Source organism: Balaenoptera borealis, assembly GCF_965194805.1.
Source record: "Balaenoptera borealis genome assembly, chromosome: 3".
NCBI lineage: Eukaryota > Metazoa > Chordata > Mammalia > Artiodactyla > Balaenopteridae > Balaenoptera > Balaenoptera borealis.
In genome coordinates this window covers 104519797-104539197 of record NC_138866.1, presented here as the reverse complement: position 1 = coordinate 104539197, position 19401 = coordinate 104519797, and the positions used below count along the sequence as shown (strand labels likewise).

The following is a 19401-nucleotide window of genomic DNA, read 5'->3' as shown; positions in this document are numbered from 1 at the left end:
GGAAACAGCCGCATAGCAGAGGGAGATCAGCTCGGTGGTTTGTGACCACCTAGAGGGGTGGGATAGGGAGGGTGGGATGGAGGGAGATGCAAGAGGGAAGATATATAGGGACATATGTATATGTATAACTGATTCACTTTGTTATAAAGCAGAAACTAACACACCAGTGTAAAGCAATTATACTCTAATAAAGATGTTAAAAAAAAAAGGAATACTTATACTAGAATAAAGTCTTAGTTGTTTATCTGAAATGCAAATTTAACTGTCCTGTGTTTTATCTGGCAACCCTAACCTAGGGAGGTTTGAACTACAAAACAGTTTAGCTTAGAAATGAGTTGGTGTCGGCCCAAATGGAACTAGTTGTGCAGGGCACTGACGCCTGACTGAGGGAAGGATTGCCATGTGCCAGTCACTGTCTTGACAGAATGATGTTACCTTAGGACATGGGAATTTTGGATTCAGTAAAGCTAATTAGCCTCATTATTCAGACTTTTCTGATGTTTTACAACTTTCCATCAGTATATTATTCTGATTTTTTTCCCTTAATTTGTTATCAAACTTGTTTTTGAACAATCCAGTGTATGTTAGCCATGCTAAGGTGCTAAGACATTTATAAAATTAGCCTAGCAAAGTCCCAACTAGAGCTAATAAAAAAGCATTGCAATAAAGATAGGTTTGAATAGAACAAGCAATATGTCACATTCTGGGGTATAAATAATTAATATATTGAGGAACACAATATCCTTCCTAATTTAGTCATAGATTTAATGTAGTACAATTAAAATATCAATGTAAACCTCTATAGAAAATAGGAAACTATTTACAGAAAAACAAGTAGTAAGTATTCCAGAAACTATTTTTAGTGGAAAAGCAGTATCTTTTTGAAAATAAAACACATACATATTTAAAAAATTTTTATAAACAGAAATAAAAGTTAATGATACAGATAATGTAAAAATAGAACCAAACAATTCAAAGTTTTACATGAGTGGCTGGATTTGACTTTCTTCCTTTTTTTTCTTCTTTATATCCCCATTCCCATTTCACACTCACACACCCAAATGGAAAGAAATCCTTGGTAAGACTTTGCACTAAAAATTGGCCACAAGAAGTAGTCACCATCTGCAAAGGAAAGCTTTGTCTCATAGATCAGGGGTCCCCAACCCCCGGGGCTGTGGACCAGTATTGGTCCACGACCTGTTAGGAACCGGGCCGCACAGCAGGAGGTGAGCAGTGGGCGAGCAGGTGAAGCTTCATATGCCTGCCGCTCCCCATCCCTCCCCATAGCTGCATTACTGCCTGAACCATATGCCCCTCCCAAAACCCTGTCCATGGAAAAACTGTCTTCCACAAAACAGGTCTCTGCTGCCAAAAAGGTTGGGGACCGCTGTCATAGATGCTTCACTCCCCAGGACCTGAAGGAGTGAAACCTCCTCCCAAGATGCGAAGGCCTTGAGCAGACACCGCTGCGCCGGGGAACACGCAGTACTTCAGGGATCCGACTCCAGCCCTCAAGGACAGTGCCAGGAAGGAGAAAAATATCAGGACCCTGTGTGCAGGAGAAGGAGGCCCAAGGGAGAAGAAGGAAAGTCCTAGATGTCCGTCTGAGGGAGACCCTGGACTGAAAGGTAACTCAATATGAAAAGCAAAGAAAAGTTTTGCCCTACAGACTTGTGCCTCACACACAAGGTAGCATACAACACCTACTGTTAACACGATAAAAGCGAATCACAGAAGTGTGTATGAGGTGTACGACCTTGTGTGTAAGAAAAGAAGGTAGAGAATATATGTTCATTTTTACTTGTATCTGCACTGAAAGGGTACATAAGAAACTAATAAAAGTGATTACCTGTAGAGGACAGGGCAGATGAGGTGGATAGGGAAAGAGCAGGAGAAAGACTTCAACACACACTTCTTTAACATTTTATTATGGCAAAATTTCAAATGTATATATAAAGACTAGTATAATAAACCTACAGGGACTCATTATGCAGCTTCAACAATTATTAATATTTTGTCAGTCTTATTTCACTATTTCCTACATATTTTGAAATTTTTAATGGAATTTTGATTATTGTAGTTTTTGTTCCATAGTGTATATACCATTTGAAATAAATTCATAACTTTAAAAAGAGATTGGAAAAAAGATGAGATGAGACAAGTTTAGACAATTCCTTTTTAGTTTACTGTAAAAGGAAAGTGAGAATTCAGGATTCTAAATTGCGATCAGGAGTGTTTTCTTGTCGTGTTTTTTTAATTTTTTTATTATTATTATTTTTAATTTTATTTATTTATTTATTTTTGGCTGCTTTGGGTCTTCATTGCTGTGCACCGGCTTTCTCTAGCTGCAGTGAGCGGGGGCTACTCTTCACTGTGGCACGCAGGTTTCTCATTGCAATGGCTTCTCTTGTTGCAGAGCATGTGCTCTAGGCACGCAGGCTTCAGTAGTTGTGGCACGCAGGCTCAGTAGTTGTGGCACACGGGCTTAGTTGCTCCACGGCATGTGGGATCTTCCCGGACCAGGGCTTGAACCCATGTCCCCTGCACCAGCAGGCAGATTCTTAACTACTGTGCCAGCAGGGAAGTCCCTGTTGTGTTTTTTTAAAAATAGGAGATATAAAAGGCATTTTGTATGCTGATAGGGAAAAATCCAGTAGAGAGGGAAATCGAATACTGCAGGAGAGAAAGGTGAGATTTGCTAAAACAGTATTCTAGAGAAGGTGATAAGAGATGGCATCTGAAACATTGATGGGGGGGATTTTCCTAGCTAAGAAAACATTTACAAAAGACATACCTGATAAAAAACTGTTATCCAAACTTTAAAGAACTCTTAAAACTCAACAACATAAAAACAAATAACCCAACTAAAAAATGGACCAAAGACCTTAACAGACACCTCACCAAAGAAGATATACAGATAGCATATAAGCATATGAAAAGATACTCCATATCTTATATCATCAGGGAAATGCAAGTTAAAATGAGATACCACTACATATGCATATATATTCTACACATATTAGAATGGCCAAAATCCAGAACACTGGCACAGCTAATGCCAAAGAGGATGAGGACCAATAGGAACTCTCATTCATTGTTGGTGGGAATGCAAAATACTATAGTACAATCACTTTGGAAGACAGTTGGCTGTTTCTTACAAAACTAAACATACTCTTACCATTAGATCCAGCAATTGTGCTCCTTGATATCTACCCAAAGGAGTTGAAAATGAAAAACCTGCATAAGGATGTTTATGGCAGCTTTATTCACAATTGGCAGAACTTGGAAACAACCAAGATGTCCTTCAGTAAATGAATGGATAAATCAACTAAGGTACATAGAGACAGTGGAATATTATTTGGTGCTAAAAAGAAATGAATTATCAAGTCAAGAAAAGTCATGGAGGAAACTTAAATGAGTATTACTAAGTGAATGAAACCAATGTGAAAAGACTACACACTGTATGAGTCCAAGTTTTGGAATACTGGAAAAGACAAAACTATGGAAACAGTAAAAAGATCAGTGGTTGCTAAGGGGAGGGAGGGTTGAATAGGCAAGGCATAGAGGATTTTTAGGGCAGTAAAACTACTCTGTGTGATACTATAATGGTGGCTATACATCACTATACATTTGTCCAAAGTCACTGAATGTACAACACCAAGAGTGAACCCTAATATTAACTATGAACTTTGCCTGATAATGATGCATCAGTGTACATTTGTCAGTTGTAACAAATGCATCACTCTCATGGGGAATGTTGATAATGCATGCCTCAGGGCAGGGAATATATGAGAATCTCTACCTTCTGTTCAATTTTGCTGTGAACCTAAAACTGCTCTAAAAAATAAAGCCTATTAAAAATAAATAGAGAAAGAAGGAATTTGGTATAAATCCATGGGCTAAATCTAGCCTCTTTAGGTCCAGGGATGATCATAGTAACAAAAACAAAAATAATATTTTAACAATAATAATAATGAGAACAAGTAACATTTATTCAGAACTTACTATATGCCAGATTGTAGTCAAAACATTCTTCAGGTAGTAACTCATTTTTAAGGATAGTAACTAACAGCTTGTTACAAAGAGAAACATGAAGAGTAAACCAAGAAAATATTCATATTTTTAGTAAGTAAATAATGCAAATTAAAATAACTTTATTTCTTTACACTTAATAATGTAGCAAAACTAAATATAATACTAAAACTCTGTTTTGAAGGTGATATGGGGAAATAGGCACCGATAAAAGTAAATGGGGCAGTCTTTCTGGCACTGTGTCGCAAGAGCAGGGCAGTCTTTCCGGCATTGTGTCACAAGAGCAGGGCATATTTAAAAAATAAAATAAAATAAAATAAAATAAAATATTTAAGTACGTAATGCTTTAAAAATCATGACATTAAGGACTTCCCTGGCGGTCCAGTGGTTAAGACCCTGTGCTCCCACTGCAGGGGGCATGGGTTTGATCTCTGGTCCCCTGGTCAGGGAACTAAGATGCCACATGGTGTGGGGGGAAAAAAAAAAAAATCATGACATTAGATACTCAGTTGTATCCCACAAAAATCAAGATTCTGATGCTGCTAAGCTGTTTAGTATTTTAAAAAATATTTACGGGTTGAATGTAGTTCTTATCAACATTAATAAACTAAGAAAACAAGATATATTGGTTTCATATTTTAGTACAGATGCGGATGTAATAAAGAATATTTTGAATGCTGGCAAAGGTTAGAGAGAATATTACTGATGAAGTCAGTGAGGGGTAAGAAGTAGTGATGGAGGAAAAATAATTTGAGACAATCAAATCAGCTTTTGTTAATTCTTATCGATGGGACAAAGACCATGAGTAAAAGAAGTTAGCAATACATAGTACATTTTTTTAGGAGTAACAAGGGAGCCCTTGACCAGGTTTAATTTAACTGTTCTATTTAAATTTCCCCACTAGTGATGTATTGATACTTTCATTTATTTTATGTTGCAATGTAATAACTTTAAGGTGACATAACACTGTAAATCTCATTGGTTATTGTGACCTAGTTAATACGATTCTTTCATGACTGTAGGTATTGATAGACAATAGGTATTAATAGGAAAGAGTATAACGGCATTAAAACCAGAATGTACAGGTTCAGATAAAACTCTGCCCAGGTGGAGAAATTGTGCAAAAATGCAGAAAGGAGAGGAGGAGCCAAGGATTGTGTCTGCTTCATAATTTTTTTCGGACATACTATGGACATGAGTCACATTGACAGTCTACAAAGTGGACCCTAAATTACTAGCAACCAGAACATGTGGTCTGATCAGGGTCTCTGTATCATACTGGGGGAGAGTAGAGATACTGTTAATTTCCTCTTGTAAGTCTATAGTACATGTTGACATTTTGAGGGTAACTACTGAAAGAATGAAAATAGGAGATATAACTTCCTAAAAAGTTGAAGGGAGAAAGAGGAACAAAGAAAGTACAATCAATCCAATAAATTGTAAGCCAGTCACATTAAGAAACATAGCTCCTCAAATCCTAAATAAAATGTTAATAAACTGAATCCAACAATGAGGGGAGACAGAAGCAGATCTTGAGGCAAACAATGAATAAAATAATGGTCCACTCATCTATTTAATATTTACTGAGTGACTCGTCCACTGCAGGTGTAACAGGGAACAAAACAGGCAAACACCTCTACTGTCATGAAGCTGACATTCTAATGGAGGAGAAACACAATAAATAAGCAAATATGCAGTATATCAGATGGAGAAAAATGTGGAGAAATATAAAGCTGCTGTGGGGAGGGGGTAAAGTAATACAGGAGCATGATTGCAGCTGTCCATAGAGTTATCTGAAACATCTCACTCAGAAGGTGACATTTGGGCATGGACCTAATAGTTGATGGATATATGTAGACATGTGTATAATATATAGGTAGACCTATATGTGTAATCTATGTGTAGACATGTATATATGTAGCCATCTATTAGTATACATGTAGACAAATATATATATTTGTACTCATTTGTGAGAGAGAATTACCCAGGCAGAGGCAGTTGAATCAGCAAATGCAAAGGCCCTGAGGTAGCAGTGTACCTGGTGTGCTCAAGGAAGAGGAAGAAGGCCAGTGGGGTGATTCAGAGTGAACAAGAACAGGGGAGAGCAGCAGGAGATGTGGACCATTAAAAGGATTATAATGTTCACTCTGAGGAAATGGGAAGTCTTACATTTTTAAAGGATCATTACAACTGCAATTTGAGAATCACCTATAGAGAGGCAAGTGTGGAGGCAAAGGGACCAGGAGTGGATCAATGATTCAATCTCGGCAACAGATAATGATGACTTTATTTTGGATGGCAGAGATAGTAAGAAGTGGTCAGATTCAGGGTCTATTTTGAAGAAGGGGCCAATTGAGTCTACTAATAGATTTAATAGACTGGATATGGGCTATGAAAGAGAATGGTTAGGGATGACTATACAAGTTACTCTAGATCAAGTAGAATTTGTCTTAGAAATGCAAGGAAAACTTATAAATGATCTACTAAATTTGTAGATCAAAAGAGAAAAACAATATGATTCTCTTATAAATGCAGGAAAAAATTTTCTTTTGTGCAAATTGAATCCAATTAATGTTCTGTGGTCAACAGCAATCTGAACAGTCTATGATTTGGTTGATAGGAAATAAGCAATTGGTGAGGAAACATCTCAAGGGTATTTAAAAAAATATTTTAGTCCAATTATTACATTTTAAAATGTAAGTTAGGTACATTAAAAAAAAATCCTCATTAGGAAAACTCAGAACAGGAAACTTGTTTACCTTTATAAAACATAGCTATAAAAAACGTACAGAAAAAAAAAAAAAGTTCCTCAAATACCACATTTCATGGTGAAATATTAGAAATAATATTTTCTAAAGTCAGTAAGAAGACTGATGTCCACCATCACTGCTCCTTTTCAAAAATTATCCTGACGTACCTCAGTTTCCTTGTATGTTAAATGGAATGATAGTAAGACCTACATCAGGGGTTAGTAATGGGAGTGTTTAGAACAGTGCTGTCTCATGTGAAGCATGTGCACACTGGTCAAGTGGTGTGCCAAGGAAATATATCTACTATGATTTTTTATTATACTTTAAAAACTTTTTTTTAATTGAAGTATAGTTAATTTACAATGTGTTAGTTTCAGGTGTATGGCAAAGTGACTCAGTTATACATATATATATTTTTTTAGATTCCTTTCCATTATAGATTATTACAAGGTATTGAGTAGAGTTCCCTGTGCTATACAGTAGGTCCTTGTTGTTTACCTATTTTTTACATAGTAGTGTGTATCTGTTAGCCCCAAACTCCTAATTTATCTCCCCACCCCCTGCTGTCCCCTTTGGTAACCAGAAGTTTGTTTTCTATGTCTGTGAGTCTATTTCTGTTTTGTAAATAAGTTCATTTATATAATTTTTTTAGATTCTACATATAAGTGATATCATATGATATTTGTCTTTGTCTGACTTACTTCACTTCATATGATAATCTCTAGGTCCATCCAGGTTGCTGAAAATGGCATTCATTCATTCTTTTTTATGGCTGAGTAATATTCCATTGTGTATATATACCACATCTTCTTTAATTATAAATATATTAAAATAGTTATTATTTTTTAAAAAAATGTTCAGGGAATTCCCTGGCGGTGGTGAGGACTCCATGCTTTCACTGCTGTGGGCCTGGGTTCAATCCCTGTTCAGGGAACTAAGATCCCATAAGCCATGAAGCACGGCCAAAAAAAAAAGTTCATTTTTCATTTCAGGGAATTCTAAAAGTATGTCAACTATAACTGACATTTTAAATTTTTTCCACTGTGCTTGTTCTCTTTTTTCTGATCCCAGGGCCCCCTTCCCAGTGAGGAGTCTTGTCTACGTGGGTTGGGTGGGGCTGACATGCTCCCTCCCGCCAGAGAGGGTAGAGCAGGGTGCAAGAAGGACCAGTCTTCCCATAGATCCGTACAGAGAGCTTGAGAGACAAAGGGTTTCTTTTTCTTCTGGGTTTGTGGGTAAACTAAGAATTACATAGACTTGGGGCTACGAGCGGCTGTTGTGCTAACGGGTGGAGAGAGGTTTTCAAGAAGGAAGCCGAGAAAAGGCAGAAGATGGAGGCAGAAAGAGCCCTGGAACTCTGAGATCCAGTCACACCTGGCATCAGATTCACCTTCTAGGACTCCCCAGGTATATGAAGCAATATACAGTTGATCCTCATTATTCATAGATTCTGTATTTGCAAAGTTGCCTACTGGCTAAAATTTATGCTTAACCCCAACATCAATACCTGTGGACTTTTGTGGTCATTCCATCATTTATGGACATGCACGTGTGCAGAATGGTGAAAATTTCGAGTTGCCTGATGTGCACGTTGCCAGCTGAGGTCAAACAAGGCCACACTCTGCCTTCTTATTTCAGCTCTCAGGCTGTAAACGTGTCCTTTTCACATTTATCTAATTTTTGCACTTATTATTGGTAATCTTGCTGCTTAAAATGTCCCACGAGGGGAGTGCTGAAGTGTTCTCTAATGTCCCTGAGCGCAGGAAGGCATGAGGTGCCTTACAGAGAAAACACGTGTGTTACATCAGCTTAGTTCAGGTGTGAGTTATATACTCTTGGCTGTGAGTTCTACGTTAATGAGTCAACCATATATTAAATAAGGTGTCTTTAAACAGAAACACCCATAAAACAATGTTATGTATTGGTTGGTTACTGACAATGTTGTGACCAGGTTCCCTGGAACCTAAGCCTGTATCCCCTAGCAACAGTTGTTCAGTATTCACTAATTCGGTATTTGTGGCAACTTTGTAGAACATACCTACCAGGAATAATGAGAATCAACTGTCTTCTCTTTTTTTTTTGTCTTCTCTTTTTTGCTTAAGTTAGAGTTGGAAGAAGCAGCATGTGAGCTAGTATGGGGCTGAGGGAAGGCTTTACTAAAGGGGTGACCTTTCAGTGGAAAGCACACCGATGAGTATTTCACTAGGAAAGGGAGTGGAAGAAGAGCGTTCCAGGCTAAAGGAATAGCTTGAGCAGAGACCTTAGAGGGAAAAGGAACAAAGCATGTTGAAGATCTGAAAGAAGGCCAGGGAGGATAGATTACAAAGAGCAAGGGGAAAGATAGTGCAAGAGTCTGAGGGAGGTAGAAAATAGATATAGTGGATATTCTAGATGATTACCGAGTTGCCAAGCCTCCTTTCTCATTAATCTCCAGTTTTGTTTGGGTACTGGTCCTTATCAGATATAGCCTTTCTGACTCAGGGAAAGCTAACTCTGTCCTTGGCTCACCAAGTGAGGACTGATTAAGGTAAGCTACTCATGGTAATCCTGCCCCTGGCCAGCAAATGGTTTACAAATGGGAATGTGCCCTGATGTTGGCTAATTAAATATGAGTTACTTAAAGCTTTTAGGAAAGTACTTCCTTTTATTTGAGTGGTAGTGATGGAAAGTCAATCTCACTCTTCCATATTGAATATTGCCCATTTCCTGCTGGCAGCCATTTTGTGACCTTGAGGGATATCAGCCTGAGAACAAAACCTACACATGAAAGAGAATGGAGCTGACAGAACTGCAAGAAAATAGGACAAGAGCCTTGATCACATTGTACCTGAAGCCTGTACTGCCTAGACTTCTGGTTATGTGAGCCAGCATCATTGTTTAGTCTTGGAATTTTTTTTCTGTTATTTAGAGTAGCAAGCCTCTTAACTGACCAATAGATGTCCAGGTATAATCCCCTAAACAATAAGTCCCCTCAACTGGACAGAGGACTGAGAGCTGGTGAGCAAATCATAACCAGGCAATCTAGTTTGGTCTTACATGATGAGTTTATTTCCCTTTTGTTACGTCTTAGCTTTAGTGAAGTCTTGTGTAAGCCATGTGTTAGTTGGAGTTTCCTTCCCATGAGACTGTGCAGAGAGTATCTTGATCCCACTATTCCAAGTTCTGTGGAAATACAAAGCATTCCTCTAGATTTCTTTGAATTCTAGATGTACTCATGTTCGTATGCCCACTGCTGGCAATGGTTCTCTTCATGGGTCATCTCATTCTCTAGTATATGTTGAGCAGTATGCTGTCTGCTAAATATTATACCAACTTTTATCTGAAACATAACTCTTGTGTTTGAAATACTCACACACAAGAAACATTTATGTGTTGAGTAACCATGATTGAATATTTTGGGGAGATAGATATGGGGCTTGCATTGTAAAAATGCAAATAATTTTGAAGAAAGTTAAACACTCTCAAGGGGTGTGTAGCCCAAGGTATGTTTTTTTCTGCCCATTTCTCCCCAAGTTCGTATCATCCTCTTCCTTTCTTTCCTGAACTCCTCTACCCTCAATGAGTATACCAGGAACTCCAATTTCTTCTGTCTCTAAAATGCAGAACAATTCAAATCTTCAATCTCAAATTTAGCTCTAGCCTTGTTTTGCGTATCCAAATCTATCAAGGTATTCAACAAAACAGAAGGGGCTTTCTTATAACAGGATCCACCCTCTTTAGAAGAGAATTGTTCTTGTAAGTTAGCCATTTTAAACTTTCCAGCCTTCTTGGTTGCACTAGGGAATATTAAGGATCAGTTAATCATGTTTAGGTCAGTGTGCTCAAGAGTAATAATCGGCAGGAGACACCAGGTCTAACTGATCTTACCCATGTGGCTATTATTCTTTTAATTCTGATGTTAGATCTGGATTTTATTGCTGTTAAGTTATATGGCATTCCCTTCCAGTACAGATGTCACTTATATAACGTTGCTGCTTGTAGCCAAGCATTCCAATGTACTCAACTAGGCTTCTATCATTTATAAGAAATTTTTTTGCCACTTTACCTATAAGGCATTTGTCTTTTTTTTTTTTTAATTAATTAATTTATTATTTATTTATTTTTGGCTGTGTTGGGTCTTCATTTCTGTGCGAGGGCTTTCTCTAGTTGCAGCAAGCGGGGGCCACTCTTCATCGCGGTGCGCGGGCCTCTCACTATCGCGGCCTCTCTTGTTGAGGAGCACAGGCTCCAGATGCGCAGGCTCAGTAGTTGTGGCTCATGGGCCCAGTTGCTCCGCGGCATGTGGGATCTTCCCAGACCAGGGCTCGAACCCGCGTCCCCTGCATTGGCAGGCAGATTCTCAACCACTGCGCCACCAGGGAAGCCTGGCATTTGTCTTTTTAAAAAAATAAAATAACTATTTACCTCAAGAATAATACCAACATTTTTCCTGGCAACTCAAGTTGGGTCTCAGTAAGAAACCAACTCTTACTATGTTAGGGGAAAAATGGAAAGGAATTTATTGTAAGGATCCAGAGAATCAAAACAATAATTTAACAACCAGTTCCGGGGAAGGAGAGAAACTAGAATAGCTCTGGAGCTCTGGGGACCTCAGAGGTGGGAACTCACGGTCAGTCCTATAGAGGTCCCAGCTTTGGGATAACTTGGCTCCACCTGCCTTCCATCTCTGTGTGTCTCTGCTAGAAATTTTATTTTGTAAACCTTTTAAATTAAAGTATAACATATATTAAGTACACAGATCTTAAGTGTATAGCTCAATAAATTTTTACCAAGTGAACACACTCATGTAACTGATACGGGAGAAGGAAATATCACGTCCCAGGATGCAAGTGAGCCCCTGGGACGGGCCACCAAGTGAGGGTCCTTGGCTTCACGCAGGAAAGAATTCAAAAGCAAGCCATAGTAAGAGGTTTCATGGTGAAAGCAGGTTTATTTAGAGGGATACACATTCCACAGGCAGAATGTGGACCGGCTCAGAAAGTGAGAGCAGCCCCCAGGGTATGGGGTGGTTAGTTTTTATGGGCTAGGTAATTTCATATGCTAACAAGTGGGAGGAATATTCTAACTACTTTGGGAAAGGGGTGGGGATTTCCAGGAACTGGGCCATGGCCCACTTTTTGCCCTTGTATGGTGGGCCTCAGAACTGTCAGGGCGCCATTGATGGCCGTGTCATTTAGCTAATGTGTTTCAATGAGCGTATAATGAGATCCAAGGGCTATTGGAAATCAAATCTTCCAACATCTTGGGCCTAGTTGGTTCTAACCAGTTTTTGTCATATCCTGTTTTTCTCAACGGCTGTGTCATTCTTTTATCGGTTGTGTTCTGCCCCCTTCCTTCCTGTCTCATAACTAGTATGTAGACCAGGATATAGGCCATTATCAGTGCCCTAGAAATCTCCCTCATGCCCTCTCCCAGTCATTACCCCTCAAAGGTACCACTATTCTGACTTCTCTGTCACATAAATTTGTTTTGCCTATTTTTGAACTTTATTTAAATGGAATCATACAGTATGCTTTAATGTCTGGCTTCTTTTGCTCAAGATAATACCTGTGAAATATATCCTTATTGTTGCATATAACAATTGCTTGTTCTGATTGCTATATAGTATTTCACTCTACAAATACTATATTCTTGATGGACATGTGGGTCGTTTCCAATTTGGTAATATTGTAAACAAAGCTACAAATGAATATTCTTCCACATGTCTTTTGGTTCACATATGTTTTCACTCTCTAAGGATGTAACTGTTGGGTGGTAAAGTAAGCGTATATTCAGATTTAGTAGGTATAGCCAAATAGCTTTCCAAAGAGGCCATGCCAGTTTATATTCCCACCTGCATATGATAAGAGTTCCACTTGCTCCACATTCTTATCAATACTTGGTAGTGTCATTTAAAATTTTTTATCCTTTCTGGAGAGTAAGTAGTGTTATCTCATTGTGTACATTTCCTTGATGACTTTAGATGTTGAACACCTTCTTTTCATATGCTCATTGAATAATTAGATATCCTCCTTTGTGAAGTGCTTGTTTAAGTATTTTATTGGGTTGTCTTTTTTCTTATTGAGTCCTTTATTAGATTCCACACTTAAAACTTAAATTCCCGGAAGAGAGTTAGAGTGGCCTAGCTTGGACCACATTCTCATCCCTGTGGTAAGGGCTGTGCTGGCTTATGATGGACATTCTTTCAGAATTATATAAAGTGGGAGTAATGGAAGTTTTCCAAAGGGAGATCCATTGGGCAGCCAAAAGCAAATGTTATAACATTAGTTTTCATTTAAATGCTCATTTCTTACTTACAGTGACAGTATCCTGGAGCCATCATGAATCAGAATTTGGTTTCTCATTTGAATAGAAATTTTAAACTATTCTAAAAAGTCCTCTGGAAAATTATTTCCTTGCAATATTATCATCAAATAAGAATCAGGAGTAATTTTGGTTAAGTGCCTTATCTTTTCCTCCTTACACCAAATCTTATCTAATATTTTTATATTAAATATAAATTTATATTTGTATTAAACCTTATGTTAATGTAGCACTGTATAGTTAATATTTTCCATTCATTCTCTCATTTAATCATGTTTTAACTAATTATAATACAAAAATAGATTTAAAATTATTCTTCAAAAAAATTAATATTGAATACATTCTCAATAAGGCTAAAGTTCCTTTTGACCAAATCCCCAAATCGCAATACCCTCCCCCTGTGCCAGAAGTTACCACTGTTACAAGTTTGATGCATACAGTTCTACTTAGATAGTAAATAGTATACATTTTTCCTCAACTTGTTTTTTTTTTTTCCTACTACGTCTTTTAATCTATGGTGTTGCATACTCATCTAATTTATACATTTATATTTATGGGAATATAGTGTCAATATACCACAATTTATTTAACCTCTTTCCCTATTGACATTAATTTGGTTGTTTAGATTTCACATTGTTTCCTATGAATTTTTCACATAATAGGAAAATATTTCTATACATAAAACTGATCCAAAAAGCTCAATGTGGCAAAAGAACATTATTTTTGAAGTCAGTATTTTTCTATTTATTCTGCAATAAACACTTTTTTTGTCCTTCAACATCAGCTAGCACATACAATGAGGGACATGCCTTCTTGTTCTAAAATTCTGTGATTCTATATGTATTTCTAATAAGAGATGCCAAGTTGCTTTTTGTACTTTCACTGTACATTAGACAGGTAGTATAGTGTTTTAACTTCAAAATTATCTCCTTAGAAGAAGTGAGTTTATTTTTGGCCTCATAAATGAGTCAAGAGAAGGAGGAAGAATTCAGATGCAACAGATTTACTTAATAAATTGCTTGCAACTTATTTATCTTCACTTGAGTCTCTTCAGTTGAAAGCTAAACAAGTTTGTGCAGGTAGATAAGACCTTCAGCTTAATTTATAAGTGGTTTCTTGCAAACCCCTCAAGCCATTCATTTTATCTCTCACCATCTCTTAACAAATCTGGAATGTTAACCTATATTTGGTAAGAAAACTCGAAGAGAGTTTTCTCAATGGTTTAGACATTTGAGGCCATGTGTAACTTAGAAATGACTTCTTTGCGTTAGAAATGTGGCATGTAAAGAAAGAGGACAAAATTACACACACTTGCACACACACCACATTACCTACAGGATAATTTTCACTTTTTAAATAAAATATTGAGCTTCTAATTGCTTTCCAACTTGTCTTCTTGGGTTTATATGGAAGTAATGTTATTTTTAGTCACAGATTTGAGTCATTTCAAATTACAGCGTAGAAATCCTCATTTATAATACTTTTACTCTATATGGTATAATAAAGTAGAAGCAATTTCTTAAATGTTTAACTCAAATTCACTTTAATGGATAGATTCTCTAATTCAGACTTAAGAATAGTTAGGGTAAAAGAATCCACAGATACAATGTCTTTTATTCTTCCAGGGAACAATATAAAACGTTTTGCAGTTCAAATTGTTACCTTTCTATCTTTTTGATAATTCATGCAAATATCATCTATAATCCTAAATGCTACTCATTTTAAGTAAAAGCTTAACAAGTCATTATAGAAAGACCATATTTTTGTAGTAATTATTAATATTTTTTCCTAACCTCCACTTTTCAATTTTATCACTCAAAAATGGTTAATAACTAAAACTGAATGTTCTTTGTAAGTTTATTTTATATTTGGGAGTGAAAACAAGTAATAGCATTTGCTCACACGTTTTGAGCTACAGAGTATTGATGGTTTAGACATGGCTTATTTATTTGTAGAGCTGAGTCATATGCAAGAAGAAAACAACATAAAATCCGTAAGTATAAAAATTTTATGAGGTAAAAATATGAGTGTTACATATGCACTTTCCTCTACTGCTGGGAAATATCTTTCATTCATTTAACACATAACTGTTGACTGGCTACTATATGTCCAATGGTAAGATAATACACATGATTCCTGTATTCAAGGAATTCCCACATTAATTCAGGGAGCACTGCAAGGCAATTTATAAGACAATGCATTAGGTCCTGTAAAAGAGGTATGAATAAGTTTTTAAAAGAATGAAAGCTGACTAAAGTTTTTTTCTAAAAAAAAGGTAAGAATCGAGGTCTGTGATTACACTGAAAACAGTGCAATTAAGTTTGCCTGGGGGAATTGTGACATGTGAGCTGGATCTTAAAAAATGAGTAACTGGGACTTCCCTCGTAGCGCAGTGGTTAAGAATCCGCCTGCCAATGCAGGGAACATGGGTTCGATCCCTGGGCCGGGGAGATCCCACATGCCGCGGAGCAACTAAGCCCGTGTGCCACAACTACTGAGCCTGCGCTCTAGAGCCTGTGCTCTGCAACAAGAGAACCCACCGCAAGGAGAAGCCCGTGCACCGCAAGGAAGAGTAGCTCCTGCTCGCTGCAACTAGAGAAAGCCCGCGCACAGCAACAAAGACCCAACGCAGCCAAAAAATAATTAATTAATTAATTTAAAAAAAAACAAACAAAAGAAATGAGTAACTGCTTTCCAGTCAAAGAAAAGTGAGGCAGAAGGGCACTGCAGGAAGAAAGACAGCGTGGGCAATGTTATAGAATGGTGAAAGTCAGAAATCTTCCATTTAAAGAGATCTGTTTCTCCTGTAGCTCTAAGGCAGGTTGTGATGAAAACAAGTCCAAGCTTTAATGGCAAGGGTGGCAACACTACACAGGAAACTGAATACACAGACTCAACAGGTTGGTCATGCCAAAATCAGGGCTCTGATGGAGAAAATACTGGACTCAGTTCTGTAAACCTTAGAAGTGGACATTTGGTTGGAAGAGCCTGAGAAACTTGAAACCCCATTATACTAAACTGAATAATGGCCACCCGAACATAGCAAGTCTTAATCCTTGGAACTTGTAATTACATTACCTTATTTGGAAAAGGGGTCTTTGGAGATGTAAGTTAAGGATCTTGAGATAAGGAGGTTACTCTGGATTATCCAGGTGAGCCCTAAATGCCATCACAAGTGTTCTTATGAGAGAGAGGCAGAGGGACATAACACAGATACACAGAGGAGGCAACGTAAAGACAGAGCAGAGAGATGCAGCTACGAACCAAGGAATGCTGACAGCTGCCAGAAGATGGAAGAGGCAAGGAACCGATTCTCCTCTGGAACCTCCAGTGGGAGTGCAACCCTGCCAACACCTAGATGTTGGACTTCCGGTCTCCAGAACTGTGAGAGAAGAATTTTGTGTTGTTTAACTCAGCCAGTTTGTGGCAATTTGCTATGGCATTCCCTAGGAAACTAATACACCCAGATTTTCCTGACCTCTCTGGACTGGCAGAAGCCCTTCCCTTGCCCTTGCTAGCGGTGAGCAGCCTCCTGCACCTAGAGGCCCTGCAAAGATGTTACACCAGGCAGGTGCCTCTCAAGATGATGCTTGTCCTGTTCAAGATCCTGGCCCATCAGTTCCTCCAGAAACATAATGGATGCATTTTTGGGTCAGGTCACAGCACAGCCTTAAAATAAAGAAATATCATCCCTGCTCTCGGAGGGAATACTATACACATTACCATAGCTGAAAGAAACCAAGAGAGCATAAGCAAGAATAGATCTTGAAGGTGTTGACTACAAAGGGCAGACTATAAAGGCTGGGTGAGGAGAATTTATTAAAATGGGCTCATTCTCCTCTTACTCAGAATTTAGAGTCCTGTCAAGAATACCTGGATCTAGGGCTTCCCTGGTGGCGCAGTGGTTGAGAATCTGCCTGCCAATGCAGGGGACATGGGTTCGAGCCCTGGTCTGGGAAGATCCCACATGCCACGGAGCAACTAGGCCCGTGAGCCACAACTACTGAGCCTGCGCGTCTGGAGCCTGTGCTCCGCAACGGGAGGGGCCGTGACAGTGAGAGGCCCGCGCACCGCGATGAGGAGTGGCCCCCGCTTGCCGCAACTAGAGAAAGCCCTCGCGCAGAAACTGGGACCCAACACAGCCAAAAATAAATAAATAAATTAATTAATTAATTAAATAAAACAAAAAGCAACAAAAAAAACTACTATACTCTTAAAAAAAAAAACTATAAAAAAAAAAAAAAGAATACCTGGATCTAGTCTTAATATGCTGCTGGGATTGTTCCTTGAGACTTGAGCGTGACTGTGGCATACAGTAAATGAAGAAGAGGGGTCCAAACAGGCTTCGCAGAATCACTGAGGTAAAAATCAGAAAGCTCGGGGAGGGAGGAATATTAGAATTGGTTTGTAATCAATAAACTCATCAGAGAACTCACCACCCAACTGTATTCCCTAAGAGGACACAGAGGGCACCTCACTAAGGCAATAAGGAATGCACTGGCGGGGGGGCTCCTAATGGCTTTGGATTCATTGGCTAACCTCTGTAGGGCAGGGATGGCAATAGTAGATATTATCATGAAACTATATTTGTAAGAGTAGGGTTCTGGAAGCGCAGAAGCCTGTGAACATTACTACAACGGGCCGTAAGGTAGCAGACTTTTGGTGTTGTTCTCTAAGAACTAGACCCTCAGATCTGTGACCCAAAGGGTGGAAATGGGCTAGACTCTCTCACAATCATCTCAGTGACTCATTTGTGGAATTTGTGCTCCCTGCTCCTGCAATTTAGGCTCTGTGGGATTAGAAGTCCTAGTTCTTGAAATGGTGTGTGGGGATGCTTCCTTTAGGAGACAGTAACGGTTCCACTATACCTGAAACTATGACTGTCACTTGGTCATTTTGAGCTTTTCATAATAGTAGGCCCATAGACAAATGAGGGAGTTATCATATGCAGGGGTGGGGGGTCAACTCTGATTCTCATGAAGAGCTAGTTTTGGGCTATACAAGAAAGAGTATGTGTGGAACTCAGGGGATTCACTGCGGCATATCCCAATACTTGCATGTCCAATGATAACTGTAGTCTATTGCAATGATGTCCTGATACGGTTAATACAACTGACGGTTCATAGCCCTTGGGGATAAAAATCTGAGTCACCACCAGGCAACAACACAGACTTGCTGAAGTGCCGGCCAAGGGTGGGGGAAATCTAGACTGGGTATTTTAGGAGAGAGATGATGAATATTAATTACTACTCTGAGTCCCGTTACTGCAGTGGGCGCTGCAACTAATCCTTGTGTCGGATTTCTTTTGCACTCTGCTGCATATTTCCTCATATCCTCTCATCTAGCCTTTACTTCAGTCCTGCTGCAGCAACCAGCTGTGTGGAGACGTCTTCGGGCAATGACTTCCTTTGGTTGCTTAGCAGGCTTCTCCCCTTCTGCACCCAGGCTTCACTGTCACTCCTGTTTAAGATGCCAGCTGGAGCCTACTCAGCCATGCTACACGGAAGCAAATCTGGAAAAGTAGGAGAGGTAGCACCCCTCAAGACAACCCCTGTCCAGTGGGGAATGGAAACCAGTGGATAAATACTCGTTTCTTGGGAAGATAATTCTGAGGTATGGGAATTCCCTGGTGGTCCAATGGTTAGGACTCCATGATTCCACTGCAGGGGACCCAGGTTCAATCCCTGGTCAGGGAACTAAGATCCCATAGGTTGTGTGGCACGGCCAAAAAAAAAAGAAAAAAGAAAATTCTAAGTTATATTCTGCATGGCTCTTCAGGGGACCTTAGTGAGACTGAGCCCCACATCAACTCAATAATAGTGATCAAACTCAATAACTCAAAAACCATTACATTGGTTTTACCCCCTTCCCTGTTTTACTCTTCTCCTACCCTCACTCGTGTTCCCTAGGATCAATGTTTTTTCCTGGCTCTCTAGGAAAAAAAAATTACCCTGGTTTGTACCATTTGCCAATTTCTGCAGTTGGATAGAGATATGCATAGTTGGTCCAGTTTGTCCTTGGGAGCCAGTAGGAGCTGAGTCTGAGCACACCACTGCTTGGGAGCATGACCCAAAATAAACTACCTGCTTACAAATCTTTGTCTCAGAAGTCACAGGTGGCTCAGGAAGGACGAAGAGTTACCTATCCGTCTGAGCCAATAAGCAGAGAGTGGTTGGTACACCAACATTAGCCATGGATACCAATAAGACAAAATATTATAATGAGATTGGAGGGAGAAGAATTTCTATTATATAACAAATTGATGGTGGGAAAAGGGGTAGGGGGTAAGAATTTGAGGATACTCAGAAGTTTCTAC

General features: G+C 38.8%; 1 long non-coding RNA gene across 1 annotated transcript; it reads right to left on the bottom strand.

Moving 5' to 3' along the window:
* Positions 1-10843: 10843 nt before the first annotated feature.
* On the bottom strand, positions 10844-18991 carry LOC309626866. Its single transcript, XR_014243457.1, has 2 exons — positions 17336-18991; positions 10844-16958 (listed from the first exon to the last, which is right to left on the bottom strand). It is a non-coding gene; the product is annotated as an uncharacterized lncRNA (long non-coding RNA).
* Positions 18992-19401: the final 410 nt, after the last annotated feature.